At 41.9% G+C, this 25,848-nt stretch overlaps 1 protein-coding gene across 6 annotated transcripts in view; it reads left to right on the top strand.

Annotated features, from left to right (window-relative positions):
* The window catches only part of RIPOR2 (RHO family interacting cell polarization regulator 2), a 252,946-nt gene that overhangs the window by 125,452 nt on the left and 101,646 nt on the right, over window positions 1-25,848 (top strand). The window contains exon 1 of one of the 6 annotated variants that reach the window (XM_077143793.1): window positions 19,161-19,400. The exons of the other annotated variants lie outside the window; for them this stretch is intronic. The gene's annotated coding sequence lies outside the window, so the exon portion shown is untranslated. Of the gene's footprint in view, window positions 1-19,160; window positions 19,401-25,848 lie in introns of those variants that run through there. 6 annotated transcript variants of the gene reach the window in all.

The following is a 25,848-nucleotide window of genomic DNA, read 5'->3' as shown; positions in this document are numbered from 1 at the left end:
GCTCATGGCACTAGGGCTACACAGGACACCTTTCTGGATATCCCTCAGCAGACACTTCAAATATCCTATCGAAGCCAGGGCAACAAGCTCCTGCAGGAGGGCAGGATCAGAGAGACTGAACTGTTCAGGTAGAAACACACGGCTCCAGCCCCACCTTTGCCTGGGCTAGGGTGGAAGATAGGCCATTGGTTTACAATCACTGCCCAATGGAGACAGGCTATGGAAGGATAGGCCAGTAGAGGACATCCCATAGAGGAAAAGTAAAAAAAAAAAAAAAAAGGAATAATAGCAAGTTTTACTACAAAAGGCAAATTAATAAAAATTTCTATTATAGTCATTCTTTCACATGTAGACTTTCCATCTATTACCTTTTTCATGCTTCAGTTTGCTTGACAGATGCATCAGGCAGAAGATATGTAAGGAGGCACTGATGGATACAAGGTAAATTTTTGAACATTAAAATATGAAGGTGAGAAAAATGTGAACTTTTTGAAGGGCAGGTTATCTCTTCACAATTGAGGGAGAGAGAAACCTTGTTTTCAAGATTGGTAAAGATTTTCGTGGGTAGAAAACCTAGTAAACAGGAAAAAAGATTCCAAGGGTATTTCATCTTTTATATTATGAGGTTTACCCTAGGAAATAATCATTTCTAAATAAAATAAAGAGAAGAAAGAACAAGTTACTGCCTTCTGGAAAGTGATAAGATAATGGTGCTACGTTTGCACTGCACATTTTTTCTTCTTTGTCTTCAGATCATTGAGAGTTAAAAATTTAAATATTTATGTCATGTTATTCAAACAACAACATAGGAAGACCAGCTGGTTCCTTTTCTCTCTTGATTTCATGCTAAACTGTCCATTCACTGTATAAAGTAATGAGTTAAGAAACAGGAAGAAAATAACAACTTTCAAATGAGAAGTTGAGTCTGCTGGCTGAGCAGTTAAATTTTTTTTCCTATACATTGGTGCTCTAGTTTACTAACTGCCAAAATGTGATATGCTAGAAACAGAGTGGCTTTTAAAAGGGAGAATTTATTAAGTTGCATATTTACAGTTCTAAGGCCGTGAAATGTCCCAATTAAAGCAAGTCTATAGAAATGTCCAAATTAAGACACCAGCAGGAGGTTACCTTCACTCAAGAAAAGCTGATGAAGTTCAGGATTTCATTCTCAACTGGAAAGGTGCATGGCAAACATGGCAACATCTGCTAGCTTTCTCTCCAGCTTGGGGCGTTTCCTTCTTCATTTCCAAAAGTCTCTGGCTGCGTGAGCTCTTGTAGTTCTCCTGGGTCTCTCATTTCCACCAAAATGTTTCCTCTTTTAAAGAATTCCAGTAAAGGGGTAGAGTCACATCTCCATCTAATCCAAGGTTAATACCCACAATTGGGTGAGTCACATCCCTGTGAAGATAATCTAATCAAGTTTCCAATCCACAGTACTGAGTAGGGATTAATAGAAACAACTACTTCCACAGGATGAATCAGGATTAAAACATGGCTTGTCTAGGGTACATAAACTGGCACAATTGGCATTTAGAAAGCTCTGCAAGGAAATAAATATAGAAACATTTCTATGGTGGGATTTTCTTTCAATTTATAACTTCACAATGCAATGATGAAATAGTATTTAAAGAGAAATATGCCAAAGAATCAGATATGCAGATATGATTTGTGGAAGTTGCTCTTACCTGTCTTCAGATAAACTACAACTAAAATGTTAGGAAAAGCAAAGTTTTTTTCATCTCCTGGTTTTTATGTTGAAGGGGAACCAAGAATGTCTTAGGAGAGGGGTGTGTTTCAGTCTCCTACTGATCTCTATTAGCATCTCCAAAAACTGAAAAATAAAATTTTTAATCATACTTAATGCAAAGTATGATTTTTTTTAAATAAAGTCTTTTGAGAAAGCATTGCTGTTTTGAGTAATCTGCACTCTACCATTTGAGTAAAAATAACATACTTGCTTTCAGATAATGCCAAACCCTTTCTCCGAACATATTGCTCTGCTAAGTACTTGGCTTACAGAAATTCTGAAGTTACCATTGTTTTAAAATCTTTGATTTTAAGTTTCGTTTCAAATACAGACTAGTTATAGGAGATTTGGAATTTTATCAATATGACAGTGTGTAATTTAAAAATACTATTTGTTTTTTCTCCTGCACAATATATTCTTTTGATGTTTTTCTATAGTCTTAAGTGATATATTTTCACTTAATGAATGTTAATAAATTCATTAGCATGCATTTAAGTGGTCCAATGACTGAACTGTAAACAAAATTAATATTTGGTATCAGATGCCCTGTTATTTGTCTATGCCCTCAGGCTGGTAAGACAATAAGGAGAAAATTATACCACACTTTATTTTGTAGGTGCTTAATAAATTTTATTGAAATAAAAACAATCTTTGGTTTTTACTATTCAGACTTTCAAACTGAAGAAAGGTAGCATAGGAGAAAGAGCAAAAATTTGGATTCAGAAGACCTAGTTCAAGTCCTACTTTAATTTGTTAATTGTTTGACCTCAGGCAAGTTACCAAACCCCTCAAAAGCTTCAATTTCCTTCTTTTACTTATGCTTGGTGATAATGATGTTAGTGGTGATGGTGTTGGTAATGGTGTTGGTGATGGTGTTGGTGGTGGTGTTGGTGATGGTGTTGTTGGTGGGGATGGGGGTGTTGGAGATGGTGATGGTGTTGTTGGTGGTAATGGTGGTGGTGGTGGGGGTGGTGGTGATGGTGTTGTTGGTAGGGATGGGGGTGGTGGGGGTGGGGGTGGTGGTGATGATGTTGTTGGTAGGGATGGGGGTGGTGGTGGTGGGGGTGGTGGTGGTGATATCGGTGGGTGATGATGGTGGTGACCATGACAATTGACTTCCAAAAAATTTGCTGTGAGGTTAAAGGGGATAATATACAAGACAGTTGAAAACCATTAAGGGCTTATTATATAAATACTAGGTATTATAAAACTGATTTTGCTCAGCTGTCCCAGCTTCCCAAATCTCTACAGTTCCTTCTTCTACTTCTGGCCTTTGCCACGAAGAGCTGGTTTATTTAAAGACACAAGTTGAGTGGAGCAAAGCTATTGAGACTACTCACCTCAAGTGCTTTCTTGGGAATATAGAGGTCCCTCTGGCTCATGAATTAACAAGCCTGGCTGCTATCTGATCCACACCATGTGACTAAGGCAGAGCTTAGAATAACCCCAATGCTTGGCAGAGAATAAAATATGTGATTCTGTGCCCCCTTTTTATAGCTTCAACCAATCAGTCTTCGTCTGAAAATTCTTTGTATATCAAAGAACAGTAGATACTGTGGCAGTATTCTTGTGGAGAGAGTCCCCTTGTTCCAGCCTTTTCTGGAAGTGGAGAAAATTGAGCATATCTTTAACAGTGTACAAGACCTATTTCCTGGATAAATATTTACTTGTGGTAAGCACACCACAGTTATTGCCTCCCCCATCACCATTTTACAAAGCTCTTTTAAAAAGGGAATTTGAGGCGGGCCGCGGTGGCTCAGCGGGCAAGAGTGCTTGCCTGCCGTGCCGGAGGACCCCGGTTCGATTCCCGGCCCCAGCCCATGTAAAGAACAAACGGACAAACAAAATATAATAAAACAAGAAAATGTTTGAAAATGTTTCCCCCTTTCTTCCTCCCTTCCTTCCTTCTATCCTTCCTTCCTTCTCTGTCTTTCCTTCCCTTCCTCCCTTTCTAAAAAAAAAAAAAAAAAAAAGGGAATTTGAGAAAGGCTGGGCTTCCTATATTTGTTAAAACATCTCTAATCTAAAGATAGCACTGGCTGAAATTTCAAATTATATATATCTTACAACATTTTCAGAAAGTAATTGAAATTTTAAATGAGGCTTCTACAGTGTCCCTTTTAATGATGTTTTGTTGTTGTGTTTTTAATTCCCACTGTTATTAAAGTATTTTCTATGGTAAAACTTACTGGAGGAAATCATGATTATCTGTTTATGTCTATTTGTATATAAATGCACTAAAATGTGCACACAAATGTTTGGGAGGACAAATATCAACTCAGTTGCTTAAAAATACTACATGGGGCAAGCAGCGAGTTAATAGGGTCAATCTGCTGTGAACTAATCAACAAATATGTATTGAACACCACTCAGTAGAAGTTATAATCAAGGCACATAGCTGGTCAGGGAAGCTGGAAATGATGCCAGGTGTAGCAGGAAGGACTGATGATGGATCAATCCAAATTCTCTTCCAAACCTGGAAGATAACTGTAGGGGGAGATCAGAAGCATCATCCTCTGTATGTGAAAAAACAACACATCTTATTATTTACAGCACGGACTACAGCACAAACGACAGAAAAAAAAAACCCTGTGAGTCTTCCTAACATTGGCAATATGCCCAGAAAGAAAGATATTTATGCCTTTATGACCTACCAGGTAATGCTGAGAAGTTTAGAAAATTACTCACAGTGAGTCAGTGACTCTCTGCACCCTTCTTGTCTAAAGCAGAGGTTGACAAACATGTCCTGCAGGCCAAATTCAGCCTACCCCCTATTTTTGCATAGCCTGAAAGATTTTTTTTTTTAATGACCATTTGAAATCGGTTTGATGATAGGGAATACTGACCCTAAACCCCAATTAAGCAAAATGCGATGCCAAAGAAAAAGAATTAAATACTTCTTAGCAGGCCAGAAAAAAAAAAAAGTTTGATCATTATTATTCACTTTGAAATTTGTTGATAAAATGTATGGAACAATTAAACACTTTTGTGCCTCAAAGAACTTCATCAAGAAAGTAGAAAGACAGCCTACACAATGGGAATCAATATTTGGAAACGACATATCAGATAAAGGTCTAGTATCCAGAATTTATAAAGAGATTGTTCAACTCAACAACAAAAAGACAGCCAACCCAATTACAAAATGGGAAAAAGACTTGAATAGACACCTCTCAGAGGAGGAAATACAAATGGCCAAAAGGCACATGAAGAGATGCTCAATGTCCCTGGCCATTAGAGAAATGCAAATCAAAACCACAATGAGATATCATCTCACACCCACCAGAATGGCCATTATCAACAAAACAGAAAATGACAAGTGCTGGAGAGGATGCGGAGAAAGAGGCACACTTATCCACTGTTGGTGGGAATGTCAAATGGTGCAACCACTGTGGAAGGCAGTTTGGCGGTTCCTCAAAAAGCTGAATATAGAATTGCCATATAACCCAGCAATACCATTGCTGGGAATCTACTCAAAGGAATTAAGGGCAAAAACTCAAACAGACATTTGCACACCAATGTTTATAGCAGCGTTATTTACAATTGCAAAGAGATGGAAACAGCCAAAATGTCCATCAATAGACGAGTGGCTAAACAAACTGTGGTATATACATACGATGGAATATTATGCAGCTTTAAGACAGGATAAAATTATGAAGCATGTAATAACATGGATGGACCTAGAGAACATTATGCTGAATGAGTCTAGCCAAAAACTAAAAGACAAATACTGTATGGTCCCAATGATGTGAATCGACATTCGAGAATAAACTTGGAATATGTCATTGGTAACAGAGTTCAGCAGGAGTTAGAAACAGGGTAAGATAATGGGTAATTGGAGCTGATGGGACACAGACTGTGCAACAGGACTAGATACAAAAACTCAAAAATGGACAGCACAATAATACCTAATTGCAATGTAATCATGTTAAAACACTGAATGAAGCTGCATCCGAGCTATAGGTTTTTGTTTTGTTTTGTTCTTACTATTATTACTTTTATTTTTTTCTCTATATTAACATTCTATATCTTTTTCGGTTGTGTTGCTAGTTCTTCTAAACCGATGCAAATGTACTAAGAAACGATGATCATGCATCTATGTGATGATGTTAAGAATTACTGATTGCATATGTAGAATGGTATGATTTCTAAATGTTGGGTTAATTTCTTTTTTTCCGTTAATAAAAAAAAATGTATGGAACATTTTTTTCTTTTTATTTATAAGTATCTACATAATAGGCTCAATTTTATCTCTTTGCCCACAAAGCCTAAAATATTTACTATCTAGGTCTTTACAGAAAAAGCCTGCAGATTCTTAGTTTAGGCATCAGTTTTCAACTCATTTTACCTCTTAAGGTCATTGACAGTTGCTTAACCATCCCTCCATCCAGCCCATCCCCTTGTCTGCTGGTAGGGTCTTAATGCTAATTCCTCTTTTTAAGAGAATATATGTCACCATATTATATTGCTCTGTAATACCAGTTGATCTGGAAGGATGATGAAAAATTAATGGTCCAAAACAGAAGCGCAATCTAGAATGCCTTGAGTGGGGATGAGGAAATGGGGTGCAAAAGAAGGCAATGTCATACAAGGGAGAAACACAGAAGGATGAAAGACTTCTCCCAACCCAAGTTTAAATATCTTCTTGGACAATGAATTTGGTGAAAGAAAATAGTGCACAGGAAGTGTCCAAGGCCCTTTCCACTTATGCCTCTTATGGATCATTTCAAGGGATTCCTCTCACCACTTGATTCACATGTCATTCCAGTTTGACAGCCTCCAAGATCTGGAGCCCTTGGACCTCCTTGAAATGAGTGACCATTGCACTAACATGCCTCGGGGCTATCTTCTTGGCTTTTCCACAGGCACTTCTCGCCTCCTATTCACCAAGCAGTGAGTGTACCAGGCCTCAGGGAACATCTCCCCCCAAAACCACAAATTGGAAATGCATTACCTTTACATTAGGAGATTACACAGGATTAGAAGAGCTTTGATCATACGCAAACAGTGCTGGCTCCTGCCCACTGCCCCAGGTTCCATAAGGCAGACCAGCATGTGTCTGCTCGGCCTGCATGTTAATTCAAGAACAAGGAAGCCTTTTTAAAACAGCCGCAATAGGAGAGAGCTAAACGCACTGCCACACACACCCATGCACATTTAGTGGGGGCCACTTAGCTCCTGGTTGCTAAGCATTTCGAGAAGCAGGAATGTCTAGCTTTATTAGGCATCTCTGAGTAGTTTTAACTTGCTTGAGGGAAGAAAGATTTTGCTATTAAAAAGAGTTACAAATGGATACACTAAAAAACAGGAAAGACTTCTGAAAGTCTGCAAGGCAGTTGCTTTCTCTTTCTTTTGAGCCTAAACTTAATAGTAGGGAATTGAATTCCCACACAGGCTGACTCTGACCAAAGTTGAGTATATCTGACATAATCTTAGGAAGCCTGTTTTCTTCATAACAGGATGTGTAGATAGTTAAGTCTGGGTGTTGTTTCTACCAATTTCAGCGTAGTCTAGAATCAGGTTTAGAATCTCTGCATAAATACTTCAAAATCAGTACTTACAGAGCAACTTTAAAGAAGAATAACAAAATGAGATGTGGCCCCCTGAGGAGCTTATGAGCTATTAAGGTCCATACGGTTTTTTGGTTACATCCATTTAACAAATATCTATTGAATGTCTACTGTGTGCAAGGATCTGTTCTATTATGGCTCTGGCATATAGTGGAATTTAGTGCCGTGCCTGCCACTGTGGAGTTATATCCTAGTAAAGGGAGATAGGCAGTTGTCAAATAAACAAGTAAAAAATATGGCGCTTCCATTGGAGATACATGCTATAGAGAAAGATAAAACACGGTGAAAGGGATAAGGCATGGTGGTCAGGTAAGGTCTTCCTGACAAATGGCCAGAGACTTGAAGGAAGTGAAAGGCTGACCATATGGATGTCTGGGGGACAGTGTTTGAGGAAAAGCAGGCCACTGTAGCCAGAGAACCATGGAAGATGAGATCAGAGAGGTTCCTGGGCTGTAAAGCCTTATAGGCCATTCTGAGAACTTGAGTGTTTACTCTGTGTGAGATGGGGAGCCATTGGTGGGCATTGAGCAAAGGGACATAAGCGGAGTTACCTTTCAAAACAATCCCTTATTGTGTTGAAAATAAGGAGGGGGAGTGGGTGAAAATAAAGGAGTGGGGAGTAGGTATAAAAGGAAAAAGCTGGAAAGCCAATAAGAAGACTCTTGAAATACACCAAAAGAGAATTGCTAGGCTCTTACCAGACCTAATACCGGCATATCCATAAAATTTGCTGATAGATTGAATATTGAAGGTAAGGGGGAAAAGTAGCTAAGAATGATTCCAGGGCTTAGGCCTAAGCATGTGGAAGAATGGCATTGCTCTTCATTAAGATGCAAGAGGAGCACATTTGGGGGTAGGCTGGGCTGTGTGTGGTGGGGGGCATTGTAGTTGTGGGAAATCAGGAGTTCAGTTTTGAACAAATAAATGTATAGAATATATATATATAGCATACACATAAATATATTTTTCTACATATATATGTTGAAATAATAGCAAATAGTAGATACTTAATGAAGTCTCACTCCAAGTACCTGGAATAATGGCACTCAGGAACTCACTTGTTGAAATATTGACTACAAAACAGCAAATAAGCAAGTGAAAATGATCCATAGATTAATCTCTAGCTTATGGGGATTGGACCATATAACCTATATGGGCTGTTCAATAAGGCTGGGAACAGTAATACAAGGCCACTGTTCATAAACAACAAAGGAAGATTGAAGGAAAGATCAGCGGGGTGGGCCAGAATAGCCCAGACAGGCTTCCTGGAAGGGAACATTTGAAGGAGACTCGGCATCCTTATAGGCATTGCTGAGATAAACATGAGGATCAAGGTAAAGTGTCTGTGAACTTTTCATATTTACATGATGTTCTGCATTTGGTGTAGTATACACTAATTTAAAATGCTTACATTTCTTGGCTTTTTGCTCTAAGGCTGGACTATCATAGAATCTCAGCTGGAAGAGACCTGGAGAGGTTTTTGGTCTATCCTCCTAAACAAAAAAGACAGGCAAGAGTTCAGTCCATTGCTAAACTCCCTCCCTTTTTATCCCCTTCCCCCAAAGGATTTATCGGCCTCCCTTAGCCACACCTCCATTTAACGGTCCACGATTAAGGAAACATTCTCTTTTAACTCATATTGCACAAACTCTGTGTTCAATCACATTTCTTTTTTCCAACCTTAGGGAAAATTGTTCTTCCTCCTGAAAGATAGTCTTTCATATCCTCAAAAACCATTACAAGAACACATTAACATGCCAGTAACTCTTCAGACAACTAAAAAATAGCCAGCGAAATAGTTTTATCCTACCAGGCACTTAAGCTGAATAACACATCTACTGCCAACAAGGGGGCAAGTGTATTCTGGGTGGTGAAGAGGCCCCGATGTCGGTGAATTTGGATAAGAAATGTGCGGGGCACGCAGCCTAACAGCTGTTGAACTTGAATTCCTCTGGGAAGGCAGCACCCAGGGCTGAGAGGCACTTCTCAGAGAGGCCTGAGTGCATTCTGCTCTTCCAGAACCATCCTATGCCAAGTGCTTATCCTCATTCTGACTGGCCATCGTCTTGGAGGCAGAGAACAAATGAGAGCAGGTGTTCACATTTATCTTCCTCAAGGAGCCCCTTGAGGCTCATGGGGGAGGGTCATGTGAAGGAAGAGGCTGAAGAAAAGCCTCCGTCTCCCCCACTTTTATTCCTGCCAGCCGACAGCTGCTTCTTCCTCTAGCTGCTTCTGCGAATGAAAACATAACTGCGATCCAATAAAAGATATTTAATACGAGGCATTCCTTGGAGAAGCCAGTTTCTTTGGAGGTTTGCTTAAACCAGAGCACTTGGATTTGTTGCCATTACTGTGAATTTTTCCCCCACAGCAGCCTGAGCATGAATGACCTATTTTGAACGTGACAGCCGATTACACACTGCCGGCCTGAATAATTTATTAGGTGCGAGAGCACTGTCGACGTAGTGATATTACAGCTGCCTCGTCTGCCTGGCTAATTATGGAAGGTGACAGCGCTCTGTCCCATTGTCTCAGCTCCTTTCAGAAGCTACTGGGGATGTGGATTGTGTGTGAGCTGAGAAGGAAAGAGGGGAATTGGGGCCGGGAGGATCCTGCTACCAAAGAAGGCTTTGTGGGCTGAGGAAACTGCACGGCAAGAATCAGATTTCTACTTTTTCACCTCTGAAAGTGAAACTATGAGAGGCCCACAGGGATAGATCTCGTATCCAGAATCCCGATATTGCATAAAAATGTATGTAGGGGGAGGTGTAGGCTATGAACGAGTGATTTAGGAAAGAAAGAGGCCTTAAAGGGACCCCAGCGCTAGCAAGGTTAGCAAAGGTTTCCAGGCCTGATGGAGGAGGCTTAAGGCCTTTTCCACATGCAAGCTGGATTCACAGTCCAGGAACAGGAATATGAGACCTGCTGAGAGAGGGGAAGAGAGCACCCAGCCCGGAGGATCCGCCGTGGTTATGGTTTCTGAATTAGTCCCCCTGTGTTTTAAGCTGCCTTAATACTCTCCAAGGTCCCCCCTAGGCTTGCTAAGACAGTAGTGGACAGCTCGTTTAATTTACTTGAGATTTCAGTTTCAGAGGTAATTTGGGCTCTAAAATAATGGCCATGAAGATTGGGAAGGTTATCTACCAGTGACAAGGCTCTAAGTAACGGGGCTTTCTGGGCTCGTAATTCCGACTAAAATCACTTCCTGAAGTTCACTGCCTAATTCATAATTCGGAAAATTATGAACTAGGGAGGGGACTCGGGAAAGATCTTTGCATAGTTGTGGGTAAGAAGAAGGAGAGGAGTTAAATGGCCCTGAAATGGAAAGAGAAGTGAAAATAATTGAAGGAATTACATAAGGAGGAAATATGTAAAAATATGAGTGACTGGATAAAAGCAGATTCAAAATGTTTTCAGGAATTGATAGTCATTAATCTCTTATTGGTGTATCAATGAGAGCTGTGTTAGTTAGATTCAGTTGTCAACTTGGCCAGGTGAGCATACCTAGTCTTGTTGCTGCGGACATAAGCCAATGGTTCCTGAACCTCATTTGTTGCTAATTACATCTGCAGTCGGCTAGGAGGCGTGTCTGCTGCAATGAGTGACATTTGACCTAATTGGCTGGTGCTTAAATGAGAGAACCCAATATAGCACAGCCTAAGCATCTCATCTGGGCATTCCTCATCTCAGCACTTGCAGCTCAGCCCAGGCCTTTGGAGATGCAGAAAGGAGTCACCCTGGGGATAGTTGTTGGAACCCAGGGGCCTGGAGAGAAGACCAGCAGAGACCATCCTGTGCCTTCCGCGTAAGAAAGAACCTCAGTGGAAAGTTAGCTGCCTTTCCTCTGAAGAACTAACAAAATAAATCCCCTTTTATTAAAAGCCAGTCCATCTCTGGTGGTTGCATTCTGGCAGCTAGCAAACCAGAACAAGGGCACTGGCAGGAAACCAAGGACACTCTCAAATTAGAATAATTCAAGAAGGGTTAATTTACAGAGATGAATTTCAATGGTATGGGAGGAGTGGGTTGGAACTACAGGGACTTATCAGAGAGAGTGAGGGGCAGCTGAGCTTCCACCACTGCCAGGCCCAAAGGATGGGAGAGAGACAAGCTGCCAGAACCTGCGAGGAGAGAGCTGTGCAGAGAGGACCTCCTTGGGAGGGTCAGTCATCTTTTATGGAGGAACACAGCCAGCCAAGGTGAGCCCAGAGGGATGAGGCTGAGAATGAATATGCTGACCTCACTCCCCTCCTTTTCTCCCATATCTTCACCAGGCTCCTTATTGACCTAACCCAACGAGATATCCCAGGGCTGGGTCCCTACACACGGTCTACAGGTGAGCCCCAAAGCAGTGAGCAGGGTGAAAAAGAGTGGAGTGGACAGAGAGGGACAACATTGATGCCCTCATGACACAGGCTGCATCAGGCCTAGGAATACAAAGCAAAACCACCAATGTCCCTGCCTTCCAAAACCCTCCAGACAAGTCCCTGCTTTTAAATATTTCCCCTGATAATGAAAGAAATGGGAAGTGGTTTATTGTAAATTTAGGACCTAAAAAAGTCTGCATATCAAGTACTAGGCATTGCACTGACATTTAGAAATTAATCATTTCTGATCACTTCTACATTTGTCTTGAATTATTTTATGCTTATTTTAACATCATTGTACAATAATACTGAATTAAATTTATGCAGTTTACCTTCAGCCTCATAACTATAGGAATTTGTAAAGTTAACGTTCTGCCAACGTTTTTTGTCAGTCTAGATCAGCTGTTCTCAAAATATGATCTGAGGGCTCCCCAAGACCCTTTCATGGGGTCCCAGGGAGCCTCAATAGTTTTTTAGTTAGTTAAAGGGTTGTCAGAGACCAAAAAGTTTGATAATTTCTGGTTTAGATTATGTTATTGTTTAAATGGGTCTTGAGATGGAAAAATCGAGAAACAATGGTCTAGATTATGTTATTGAAGAAAATTACATCTACAGGTAATATGATTAACAATGTACGAGAAGTCCAATCTGAAGTGTCTGGGTAAAAGGGGATTGTTTGATATAATTTTAGGTATCTTTTATTTCCTGACAGCTTTGAACATTTTACTATCTTCTACCCATGCAGACTTCCAGGTCTTATGGGACTGAAGCCAGAAGTAGGGGAAAAAATAGATTTAGGATTGAAGTTATTTCCCTGAGTTCATAAAGTTGACTTTAGCACCCTGGGACATTCATTCCCAGGACATACTAAAATACTAGAGTGTTTGCCAAACAAATTTCCCAGTGTGCAAGCAGATATGTGTGACAGTGGTAAGGAAACAGACTGAGACATCTACTCCCTTGAGGACCTTATCATCTGTACCAGATACAGGTGAAGAAAAATGGGGTCTTGCTCAGCAGTTCAGAAGCCAGTAAACGAGATCCAGCTGGCATTTGTCAGGTTGAAACATTGTTCTGTAGTTTCAGCTCTGATGCCAACAAATACAGCTCTGTTATGCTCCTTTTCCAGGGACAAAGGTGACAGAAGCCATCGGGGCAATGTATGCTCTCATTCCTCATTCAGTAATACTTATTGACCATCCTCTGCACCCATTACTATAGGGCTTACTTTACTATAGGTTGCACAAAGCATAGCTTCTGACACCAAGGAGCCTATGAACTAGTGAGGAGATGTTTACCATGTATCTACAACAGAAGCACGGTGTTTGAGTGGGACTGTATTCATGGGGCACAATACTTCCAGGACTAAAGCGTACGAAGCTGGGCTTTGTAGACCAGGCAGGATTTTTAGAGACAATCAGAGGTATGTGGAAAAGTGATGGACATGGGATCAGCAGAGAGTTTGCAGGCAGTAGAAATAGCTGAGCTAAAATATGGGAGCAGGAATTGCTAGAGACAGGGGGAAACCTGGATGAGAACAACTGAGGTCCACAGATGTCGAGATGCATCCTAAGGTCTCTACTGGAAGAACCAGAATAGTGACCAAATGTCTTGACTCTGAGTTCAGGACTCTTTCCAGGACTGTTGCCTGGACACTGAGCATAGTAGGAAGAGCTAGAGCATTGCAGAGTAGTGGAGATGCTGCTAAAAAAGAATCTGGAACCACACAACAGTGCCAGGGGGGCTGGGCACGCATTTGGACCTCATCCAGACCAGTATTTCCCAAAGTGCATTCTAAGACAGCTGCACCAGAACCATCATTGTACTTGTTAAAATGACAGAATCATAAGGTGGAGAGAGGGTGTGACCCGAGAATCTGCATTTTAAACTTCCTCACAGAGTGACTCTACTGCCCTTCATAAATTAGAAAATTAAGAATAAAGGGGGGCAGCAGTGCAATGGTGGCTCAGTGACAGAATTCTCGCCTGCCATGTCAGAGACCTGGGTTCATTTCCTGGTGCCTGCCTATGTGAAAAATGAAAAAAATAAAGGGAGGTTGGTAAAGAGAGGGATTGATCAGAACAAAAATTAGAGAATTCAATAGATGTGAGCAAATTAGAGGCAGAGTTACAGTATTAGTAAGAAGTTCAGGAATCTTAGAACTGGCAGCATTCCAAGCCATGATTTGGCCATTCATTTGGGTGGCCACATGGCTTAGGGGAAGGTCAGAAGGGTAGAGAAGGAACTTCAAAATCATTGTGTTAGATTTGCTATCCATATGGATATTAGAAATCATAGTTTACAAAGAGAGATTAGATCTCAGTTCTATCTGGCTACCTTTCTCCGGACTTGGATGAGGAAGAGGAGGGGTCATTCAGCATTTCTGGTGGGAAAGTTTGGGGGGTGAGCATAATTGGCCAATGGAGGTGGAGAAGGCCACTGAAACTTGTTTCCTGTCTGCTCCATCTGTGTCCCTACCATATGGTTTAAGAGTAGTCAACTAGGCCAACACCAGAAGCAATTCTATCAGCATCACAGGCAAAAGGTATATATAGAAATATAAATGGATGGGGTCACTAGGTACAACCAATATTTCTAAGAGACCTTCCTGTTAGAGCATCAACTTTACTGAAGAATGGCTGTGTGTCTTCAGGCATGTTCTAAGTTCTATACTACATACCTGAAGGTCTAAATCAAGAAACTAAATTGGTTTCATTTCAGATGTTTCTCACTTTGTTTGGGTGAATTGTATATTTGCTAGAATTGACTGGTGGTGGAAAGAACAATCAGACTGGCTTGGGTGATTCTGTTATTTGACCAAAAACAAGCTTAAAAAATGTCCAGAATAGGCTTAGCCTACTTAAAATTAGGCCTAAGAGTTACCCCCAGAGAACCTCTTTTGTTGCTCGGATGTGGCCTCTCTCTGCCAACACGACAAGCAAACTCAGAGCCCTCCCCCTCTTTTTGTGGGACATGACTCCCAGGGGTGTAAACCTTCCTGGCAACATGGGACAGAAATCCTAGAATGAGCTGGGACTCAGCATCAAGGGGTTGAGACAACCTTCTCAACCAAAAGGGAGAAGAGAGAAATGAGACAAAATAAAGTGTCAATGTCTGAGAGATTTCATACAGAGTTGACAGGTTATCCTGGAGGTTATTCTGACGCATTATATGGATATCCCCTTTTTAGTTAAGGTATAATGGAGAGGCTAGAGGGAACTGCCTGAAAATGTAGAGCTGTGTTCCAGTAGCCATGCTTCGTGAAGATGATTGTATAATGATATAGCTTTCAACATGTGACTGTGTGATTGTGAAAACCTTGTGTCTGATGCTCCTCTTGTCTACCTTGTGGACAGATGAGTAAAACATATGGATTAAAAATAAATAAATAATAGGGGGAACAAATGTTAAAGTAAATTTAGTAGATTGAAATGCTAGTGATCAATGAAAGGGCGGGGTAAGGGGTATGGTATGTATGAATTTTTTTTTTATTTCTTTTTCTGAATAGATGCAGATATTCTAAGAAATGATCATGATGATGAATGTAAAAAAAAAAAGTCCATGTGAGAACAGGATAAAGTTCAGTTATTGAAAGAGGCCATTTTCAATGCTTCTCAAGTATAAACATCTTGTCTTATGGAACCAAAAATAATAACACTTCCAATAGCAACCTGTACTTCCTCTTTTACAGCACTTGTCTCATGTATTTACAACTGTTCTCATCGCCAGGCTCCATGAGGGGGGTTCCACAACTATTATGTTTACTAATGTGTCTCCTGCCCTTAGCAGAGTGCCTGGCACCTGAGTCACACTCAAATTATCTTTAGAAATAATAGCTATCATTTGGGCCTAGGGGTGATTTTAATTAAGATTGACATATAAGAGAAAAAAAAAAACTTGCTTTGGTCTATTTCTTCTTTGGAAGGTACCATTCCTTTCCACTGATGTGAAAGAGTAACTTAAGAGTCTTGCACTAGGCAAGTTTTCTATAATACCCGCATCTGCAGTCCCTGACAAGCACTGGGATTTGCCATTTCCCTGGGTAAGGTTGCAAGAACTCAGCCAATGTATCCCTCAATGCTTTGCTCAGTGACATTTTGGGGATAGAAGAATCCTGTTTAGTCAGTAGCAGGAACCCTAGAAGGAAGTGAACAGTATTATAAAAGAGTGGGGATAGGGAGAAATTAACTGCTCTTACCCACAGTAGGGGGAGTGACTTGAGAAGCAATGTAAAGAATGTTGGACTAAGAGCCAGGAGACCTGGGCTCTGGTGTTTTCTCTTCATTTGATTGTGTGACCTTGGACGTGTCACTCAACCTTCTTGGGATTTGGGCAAGACAGTCCAATGAGGATTGTGTCATGGTTGTTGAGACCTGTGATGCTTGGTCCCACTCACTCATTTATCTGATCTCTCAGAACGTATTGTCCTAGGTAGGACCCATGAGAGTTACAAGGTCACCCAAGACAGATCCCATTCTCAGGAGCTTCCAATCCAAGGAGAGACATTGCCTGTAGGGCTCTTCAGCCTCCACACCCCACACACAGTGCTTTCTTCCTGAGAGAGCCAGCTCAAGGGGGATTGCAGCACATTGGGCCCTCTTCATTCCTCTTCCTAACTGTGGCCCTAAATCCATAATGCTGTGTGGAGCAACCTCAAGGGAAATCTAAGGGCTGCAGCCTGGGGAACCACTCCATGCTTCTCTTGGTTCTCTGGCCTCTACCTCTGCATGCACACATCCCACATTTATACCCAAGCCTCACAAAAACACTCCACAGCACAAAAGGGGAAGGTGTTATTCTAGTAACTTATATATAACCTAAAATTTCCCCCTTTTAACCACATTCAAATATATAATTCAGTGCTGTTAATTATGTTCACAATGTTGTGCTACCATCTCTACCATCCATTACCAAAACATTTCCATCAACCAAGATAGAAACTCTGTACAATTTAAGCATTACCTCCACATTCGTTACCACCAACCCAGTCTCTGGTAACTTACATTCTAATTTCTGACTATGAATTTGCTTATTCTGATTATTCCATAGCAGTGAGTGATACAATATTTATCCTTTTGTATCTGGCTTATTTTACTCAACATGATGTCTTTCAGGGTGATTCACGTTGCCACACATATAAGAACTTCATTCCTTTTTATGGCTGAATAATATTCCATCATATGTATATACTGCATTTTGTTTAGCCATTCACCTATTGGTAGACATATTGCTTCTGTCTTTTGGCAATTGTGAACAATGCTGCTGTGAATGTTGGTGTGCAAATAGCTGTTCAAATCCCCATTTCAGTTCTTTGGGGATATAAACCTAGCAGTGAGATTGTTGGGTCATATGGTAATTTTATACTTAACTTTCTGAGGAACTGCCAAACTGTCTTCCACAATGGCTGCATCTTTTTACATTCTCACCAGCAATGAAGGCGTGTTCTATTTCTCCACATCCTCTCCAACACTTGTAATTTTCTTTTTTTTTTTTTTTAATAGTAGTCATTCTAGTGGGTGTTAAATGTTATCACATTGTGGTTTTGATTTGCATTTTCCTAATGGCTAATGCATTGACCATCTTTTCATGCGCTTTTGGCCATTTGTTTATCTTCTTTGGAGAAATGTCTATTCAAATCTTTTGCCCTTTTTTAATTGGGTTGTTTATCTTTTCATTTTTGAGTTGTAGTATTTCTTTAAATATTCTGGATATTAAACCCTTATGAGATATATGGTTTCCAAATATTTTCTTCCCTTCTGTAGGTTGTCTTTTCACTTTCATGATAAAGTCCTTTGCGCAAAGTTTTAAATTTTGATAGATCCCATTTATCTGTTTCGTCTGTTGCTTGTGCTTTGAGTGTAAAGTCTAAGTGCCCAAACCCTGTGTTTGCAAGAGTATCTAAAGTTAATTAATCCATGCCATCTTGGTTAAATCATGTTAAATCTTTCAAGCCTTGGTTTCTTCATCCATAAAATAATAATGTCTGCTGTAGGATTCTAGTCAGGAATAAATGATAGAATGTTTGTATCTGCTCTCAAGTCTAGTATATAAGAAGATAATCAACTGTACTGTTCATCATCATGAGACTGATGCAAGTCATCCAAACTCTAGAGTCAGGCTCATGGATTGACCAGAATACCAATATAGAAAACATATGAAGGATAACTTGCCAGACTGATTGAACTTTCATATCACATAATCAGCACGTTTTCTTCTCGGAAAGAATGTGTACATGGGAAGAATGAGTGCTGTCAGAAACTATGTAACAGGCTTGGGAGAAGAACAGAGTGGAGGTCTGGAAAAGTCAAGCTTAATGTAGGGCTCAGATTGTCAAGCCACTGCTCAAACTACCCTCCGTGGTCTAAGGCAGAGACATGGTGATTAATGCCTGCTCTTGGGTGTCCTTTCTAGGCACGAAGTGGCCTCTGCTTCTTTTGTTAGCTTATCCTCCTTGGGTTGATTATGACACAGTTGATTAGGTGATGGTTTGAGCTGCTTGTATTCCGGGCCTGAGAACCCAGTCTCCCCACCATAATAAGATGCAATATTTCCTGGGCTGATACAATCAGTGTCTAAACTCATTGATTTTTACCAATTCCCTCACAAAGTAACTGAATTCCAAGTTAGGGAGGGGTGGATGCACCTTGCAATACCGTTTCATATAACACATTCTAGGTACATCATTTATTCAACATAGAGGCTTTACAGATGGAAAACTGAGGCATGGCAGGGATTCCTTTTTCAAGGGTAGAGGCAGAGTCACACCTCATCTCTGTCTGGGTCGTTGTAGGATACAGTCCCAAAAGGCATTTTCCCACTCCTAAAGACCCCTTATATGGAATGTTTTTGTCTGTCAAACAGATCCAGAGCATAGACCCTAAAGGGAAGCTTTGTATATAATTCAAACCCACCAAAACAAAACAGAAAACAACTCTGTTTTTCCCCATCAGTATGAAATCTCTGTCCAGCCAAACGCTTGTGGACGCATAGAGAAAGCAGTCCTTCCCGCAGCAGAGGGGCTTTCCAGCACAACTTTTCAATGGGCAACAAAAGTCGCCTACTCCCGCTCCCTGGCCCATTGTTTCAAGACACGGCCTCTGTTAACAGATACCAAAAGGTTAGCTGAAAGGGCCCTGCCTTGCCCGGGCTGGTATCCCCCTGCCCTCTTCCTCTCAGTGGCTCTATCCGCCGAACTAGCTCTCCAGCGCGGATTCCATGGATAGCTCAAAACTGCAACCCCAGCTCCTTGCAAAGGAGCCTGGCGTTCCCGAGATCAGCTGGAGCACGCGCCAAAGCACAGCCTCCTGGAGTTGGGCTAAAGTAACTGTCAAGCAGTTGTCTCCAGCAGCCCTCCCTGCCTGCGCAAGTGACGCCGCCAGCCCCCGCTGCCGCGCCTCCCCCTCCTCCCTGTTCCCCGCCCCTCCGCCTGCTCCGCGGTGCTGGCTCCTAGCTCCGCCACCCTCGCGGCCGCCAGCCCCGCAACTCCACCGCCCGCCGCAGCTGCTGGCAGCCGACCGGGTAGGGCAGCGGGTGCCTGGGTCTGGTAGCAGGGACCACACTGCTTCCCGTAGCCTTTCCCCGCTTCACCCAAGTGAGGAACTCCGGCTGTCAGCAAAGCCGGAGGTGCAGGCGGTCCGGGGCATTGCATTGGTACGGAAGCTTTATTTACCAGAGGAGCCCTGAGTGTCCCCTGTCATGACAAGGAGACTTCATCTTTAGGTAGGTGCAGATGATTTTTTTTTTTCACTTCTATTTAGCTTACAACCCGTGGGGTTTAGGGGTGGGGGATGTCCTCGACTTGAATGAACCTTGCATGTGAAGGCTCGTTGGGACTGGAGCACCGGTCTGCCTTCTCTGCCCTGGAGGGCTCAGGCATCAGGTGCCCATAGATAGAGATGGGAAGTTGCTGAACGAAACCGGCACGCGCACTTTTTGCAGGCAGTGTCAATGCCGGGTAGAGGGACGGTAAGGGATCGCCTTGGCAGTGCCTCAGGCTGCGCATTTCTGGGGCGGGGAGGGAAAAGGGCGAGCGCCCCCAAATGGGGATCCTCCGTGACTCCGTGTCCCCCTACCACCGAGCGACTTCCGGCAATCTCAGCGCCCTGGGGGAATCCAGCTCCGCTCTGGGAGCATGGTCTCCCGGGTCCTAACTTACCCCCAGGCGGACCACATCAGCCCGGCTTGAGCTTGGCTGTGAACCAGACCCTTCCCCACCATGTCTGAATTCCGAATTAGGAAGTGGGGGATGGGAATTGGGAGGAGGGGCACGAAAAGGGAAATATGTTGCATTGATTCCTTAGCTGTGTTTGGAAAGATAGGGGGGTTGTGCACAGAGCTGAGAATAGATCCACTCTGGTAGGTCTCTGGGCATGGGAGGGGTCTGGAGAAGGGAAGCTTCCGCAACTCTCTTACCCAGAGGCTAAAACCCGTATCTCCCTCCTCGAGAGTTGGGACAAGTGGATAAGAGACACCTCACTTTAGAAGGCAGTGGATCTGATTGAAATCAGACAAGTGGAAGCCATCCAGATGTTAAGGTGGCAGAAGCACGTGCAGGGCCCTCTCTGCACAGCAGTCAGGTTCAAGAGCAAGAGAACAAGTTGAAAACCCCAGAGGGCCCTGATGATTCTGTTGGGCACAGGGCAGAGGGGAGAGTGACAGCTCGGAGGTTTTTTCTCTTGGAGAGACCTACCCATTGACATGGGAATGCTTAGGCTTTTTATCAGGAGAAATTCACTCTCATGTCCATGAACTTTGTTGAAGTTCTGGTATTGTACCTAATCATGTCCCCATTACTAAAGAAATTGTACATGGCCCTCTCTACAGGGCTGGGCATCTTGGGTATGAGTTTGCCCCACTGTTATCTGAAAGGCATTCATTTCTTCCTTTTTGTTTTCTATAAGGTTTATGTGACTGAGAATGTCCCCTTCTTTCCCACTCCTACCCCAAATTCTGACTAGCTGGTTTACCTTCATCTCATCTGGACCCGCCTCTGTGTACCCACACTAATACCTTCTACCTCCATTGTGTCTCCATCCAACTGTTAGCAGCTGTCACAAGCAGGGGCTATCAGCTGTAAAAGCTCCAAGAACCAGCATCATCCTGGTTATTCTCCTGTGGTTAATTAGGAAACAGTCGGTAGCTATTGAGAAAGAACAAATTGCAGAGGTGTGTCTACTTAAGAAAGCAATGGCTTGAGGAAAGGGTCTCCCCCACCTCTACCCAGCCCAGCCCTCAGGGTGAGCCTCCTGTATCCACCTGCCCGCTTCATGCTGTTAAATCATGGCTTTTGCCCAGGAAGGTAGTACATATGCCTGCCCCCAAATCTACTGCACCCAAATGTCTGAAAACCTAAGCACTGGAGAATCTGTTTAGTAAAAACAGGCTGCATGTGTTGCTTTTCCAAGTGGTATTGAGCCCTTCTTCCTCTGACACGCTAATGTGAAATTTTGCTTTGAATATTTTATCTTCTGTGTACATAAAAAGAAAAATCAAGCTAGAGAAGGACTTGCATAACATTCTGAGTACCCAAACACAAACTCCAGAAATGCCTTTCCTTCCTTTTGTTAACTGCAAAGTAAAATTATTTCCAACAGAGAAAGGACCCCATCGCCTTTTAAAGGTGACCTGAAGAAGCAAGGTGGGCAAGGGGAAAGAAGATATTTATCTCTAGATGTTGGTACCTCATTTCACATAAAAATTCCACTGCTAGGGACCTGCCGATGATTGCCAAGTGTCTTACACCAAATTTGAGGTCATTAAAATGGAAACGTCCTTTCTATGATAAAAAGCCACAGCCCAACTGCGATACCAGTCAGTGTCCACTTCTAACTGTAACCAAGTCACTTCCTTGTTCTATTTTGATTTAATTCACAGATTATTGGTTTACCCCTCTGTGACAAGAGACTAAAACACAGACAAAGGCAGTTGAATGGGGTGAGCAGTGCATCTTCTGCATTTCACATTAAATGATTGTATTGAGCAGACAATAGTCCCTTGAGTAAAAGAGTTTGCAAACCAGGGTTTAATTTTACTGTTCATTTCATTCAACGGGTTGCCTTGTTTTTATTCTGAAAAGAAATCAGAAGTCTAAAACCATTTTGTTGCTTTTCTTAGGGAGGAAGTGGTGGTAGACCATTTTATTTACACAATGGGTGCTCCTTGGGGCAATGGCACATTTGACTTTCCACTTGGGCTTCCTCTGTACCGGTGGCCGAGCAGTGCCTCATGCTTGTGAAGAGTTCCTTTACAAGGCTATTTTCATCTGCCAAGCTGAGCTCCATGAGCTGTAGGAGATAGACAGCTTGTGTTTGTGGCCATTCAACCAGAAAAAAATAGCAGCTGAAACAGACAATGAAGCAAGGGAATTGGGGTGGGGGAGGGAGGGGGAGGGAATACTGTATAGGGTAGCATCACTTAATTGGTTCCCCAAAGGCAAACCTAAATGTGGAGTGATGTTATGAAGCAGTTTTCATGTAAACACCCACCATGTCATTATTAGAAAGATTTGTTGAGAAAAAGAAAACAATTGTGAGTAGGTTCCTTTTCATTTAGAAGGACCTCTTGATTTCTCCCCGCTTTTGGAATCATATCCTTATAGGCAATTTCTTGAAACAACATTTCCCCTCTGAAAATTTAAACCTCACCATCACGCACATGGAAGCCTTCAGGTCAGTTCAACCTAGTATGTATCATAAGTGAATTAATAAATAAATGAAACACCTGCATACCTGCATTTACTCGCCCTTCTTCCTTCCTCTTCTCTGAAGCTACTAAGTTCCTATCTTGGCTAATATGCTCAGTACAGTTTTCCCACTTAGGCTGGAAATGATCCCTAAGAATAATAGATGTTTTTGTGAGTATGTGGCAGTCTACCTAGAAAAGATCATTTTACACATGATCATTTCCTTGGGTTTTCAAGGAAAACCAGAGCACCATCAAGAAAAGAGGCCTCTCTATTTTATTGTGCATGGTTTACATGACACTGATGAGTGCTGTGTGGAGGAGATGAATGTTTTCACACATTCATTATACTAATTAAAAAGGAAATGACATATTTTAGCAGTGAAAGCAAATGAGGTGCAGTATTTCTGTATTGTGTTTCATAAGATCAAAATGAGATTCTCTGCCAGACCAAGGAGGGATGAGTCTAAAACAATGGGGATATTTTCCCCACTGACTAACAATCACTTTTATTTCTGAGGTGGATTTTAAGTGTAAGTCTGCAATGTTATGTAATTTAGGGGTGAACCACTGTTTTTCAACTTAAGCTCATGTTTATTGAGCAACTCTTCTTTGGGATCTGGACACAAGTTTATATATACATATATAAACATATATATGTGTGTGTAAGACATGGATTATAACTCAGAGGGAGCTCACAGATCTGGTAGAGATGCTAAAACACGAAAAGCAACAAAAGAGCATATAATTGTGCTGGGCAGTGTATAATAGGAGACCATATGTCCTGGTTTGCCCCATAGACACCTGTTGTTGCAGCATAATTATTAATAGCACCCACTTTCACTCACAAATGTTCTGGTCTGGATGAGAAGTTACATGGTCACCTTAGAAATCAGAGCAATGGGAGGTCAGAAGGAGTTGGCTATGATCAGAGTAGTCAGTGAATATTTCATCTGTGTGCCTATTAATTATAAGATTACAGATAAATGCAAGAGAAAAGAAAAGATTAACCAATCAAGATTAGGAAGACTGAGCCCTGTGAGGATACCAGGAGTCTGTTTTGTTTGCTCCTGTATTCTCAAGGCTTGCCTGCTGCCTATCACATAGTAGGCATCAAATGCCTGTGGACCAAGATTTAAGATCAAGACCAAAAGTAGGAAACTTGAGGAGAGTGAGGAGGCATGCCTTACAAGGAAGGTCAGAGGGGAATGATTGCAAATGTTGGGAAATAAGGCCATTAATTATGTGATGATACTAAAACAAGATGGGCCAATATTTTAGCTAAAGCTGCCAGAATGCAACGTACCAGAGTTGGATTAGCTTTTAATAAGGGGATTTATTAAGCTACAAATTTACAGTTCTTTGAAGGAAAGGCAGCTGCCTTTCCTCTGGCTTTCACTGGCACATGGGAAAGCACACAGTGTTGTCTGCTGGGCTTCTCTCCCAGCTTCTGGGTTCAAACGGCTTTCCCCAGGGTGGCTCCTTTCTGCATCTCCAAATGTCTGGGTCTGAGGCGACTCTGAGCTCCTCTCTTCTGACTCCTTCTTTTAAGCCTCACTCACTGAGGAAGGCACTCGCCTTCACTGAGGGAAGATGTAATCAGACATAGACAAAATTCACATGCTAATGATTTAAGTCCAGAGTAACAGAACAACTGGCACCATCACCTGGCCAAGTTGACACGTGAACCTAACTAACACAGCCAGAGACCATAAGCAAAACACAACCTTATGTGCAGAAAAAAATATCCTGTAACTCTTTCTTGTATTTGCCACTTATCTTTTAGTTTTAAAGGCTTTATTACTAGCCCTTGAAGTAATCTATTCCTTTTCAAGCAAGTTGTTCAGGAAGAAACAATGACTCCATTCTCTTCAAACTTGTCCCTTTCTGTTCTTGTCCCCCAAGAGGACTCTTGGAAGGGAGGCAAGGGCTAGGAGGGGTGGGGGAAGGGCGCCTTAGAAACACAAAAGCAATGTAAATGAACACAAAGAGCACAAGCTTTTTTCATTCTCCTAATAAAAGGAATAAATTCACAATGACAGTTTCCTGGATCTGGTCCAACTCAGAAGAGGTTATTCCCTATATAACATTTGACTTCCTGACTTTTTGGTATAGAAGAAAACCTGGAATGACCCAACCTTGGCCTTAACTGTGACAATTTACCTTCTCATTAATGCACACTCCTAGATACCCTGCTGTTTGGAGCTTCAAGGTTAACTACCTTAAATGAAGATTCCAGGATAACTACCAGCTGTCAGTCCTGAATGGAAATGCCATGCCATTGATTTATAAGGTTATTGGTAGCATTTTAACCATTTCAGTAAGATCATATCCTACCAAGCTCTAATCTTTGTATTTCCTGGGAATGCTTCATCCTCAGAAATAAGTAGAGTTTAAAAAGAGAGAGAGATTGAGCTGAGATGATGGGCACATATAGGGATAAGGCATTGAGAACATTCATCAGGGTTTAGTTGCAGAGAATAGGGTTTAGTTGCAGAGAACAGAATCCACTCAGGAGAAATGGTCTACAGTGGCTTACAGAATGCTTGCATCAGGAATACCAAGGAAATGCTCTAGGAGCTCTTCAGAACAACTTTGAAAGCTATATTAACAAACTTGGCCACTAATGGAGCCACTGGCTGACCAATGATCAAGAAGTTGCCTGCTGATTTGGAAAGCTGCTGGCTCCAGAATGAGGCTGCCACTGCTGTGATCAAGAAATAGTCGCAGTCAGGAAGCCACCACAGAGAAACCAGATGTTTCCAGGAAGGTGGTTGCCATCAGAAGATGCAGAAGTACAATGTGATAGGCAAAATAATACACACACACACCCCCCCAAAGACATCCAAGTCCTATTCCCTGGAACCTGTGAATATGTTACCTTACATGGCAAAAAAGGCCTTTATGTGGATTAATCAACTGGGTTCAGTCTAACTACATGAGTCCTTATAAACAGAGAATCTTTCCCTGCTGCAGTCAGAGATAGATGTGACTAGAAGAAATGCCAGAGATGCAATATTGCTGGCTTTGAAGAAGGAGGGAGGCGCCACAAGCCAAGGAATGTGGCATCTACTAGAAACTGGAAAAGGCAAGGAAATGGATTCTCCACTGGAGTCTCCAAATGTTTGCAACTCTGCTGATACCTTGATTTTAGCCCATTGAAATCCATTCTGAACTTCTAACCTCAGGAACGATGCAGTAATACATTCTTGTTTTAAGCCACTAAGTTTGTGATAACTTTTTGCAACAACCATAGGAAACTAATACACAAAAGCCTCCTCCCCTCCCCCAATGTCTGCTTTCAAATCTTGTGCAAGTACATCTGTGGGGATATTTACATCACATCTGGAATCCTAGCTGCAAGAAGTCCTGGGAAATGCTGTTTACAGCATTTCAATATAGGAAGGCACCCTAAAGAGGTGTTGGAATGATGTTCAGTGTCAATCATGTATATCCACTACAGCTGCCCTGGGAAGTCATGGGGAGC

Source organism: Tamandua tetradactyla, chromosome 25 (assembly GCF_023851605.1).
Source record: "Tamandua tetradactyla isolate mTamTet1 chromosome 25, mTamTet1.pri, whole genome shotgun sequence".
Classification (NCBI taxonomy): domain Eukaryota; kingdom Metazoa; phylum Chordata; class Mammalia; order Pilosa; family Myrmecophagidae; genus Tamandua; species Tamandua tetradactyla.
The sequence above is the reverse complement of the archived record's forward strand: the minus strand, read 5'-3'. Positions and strand labels throughout refer to the sequence as shown.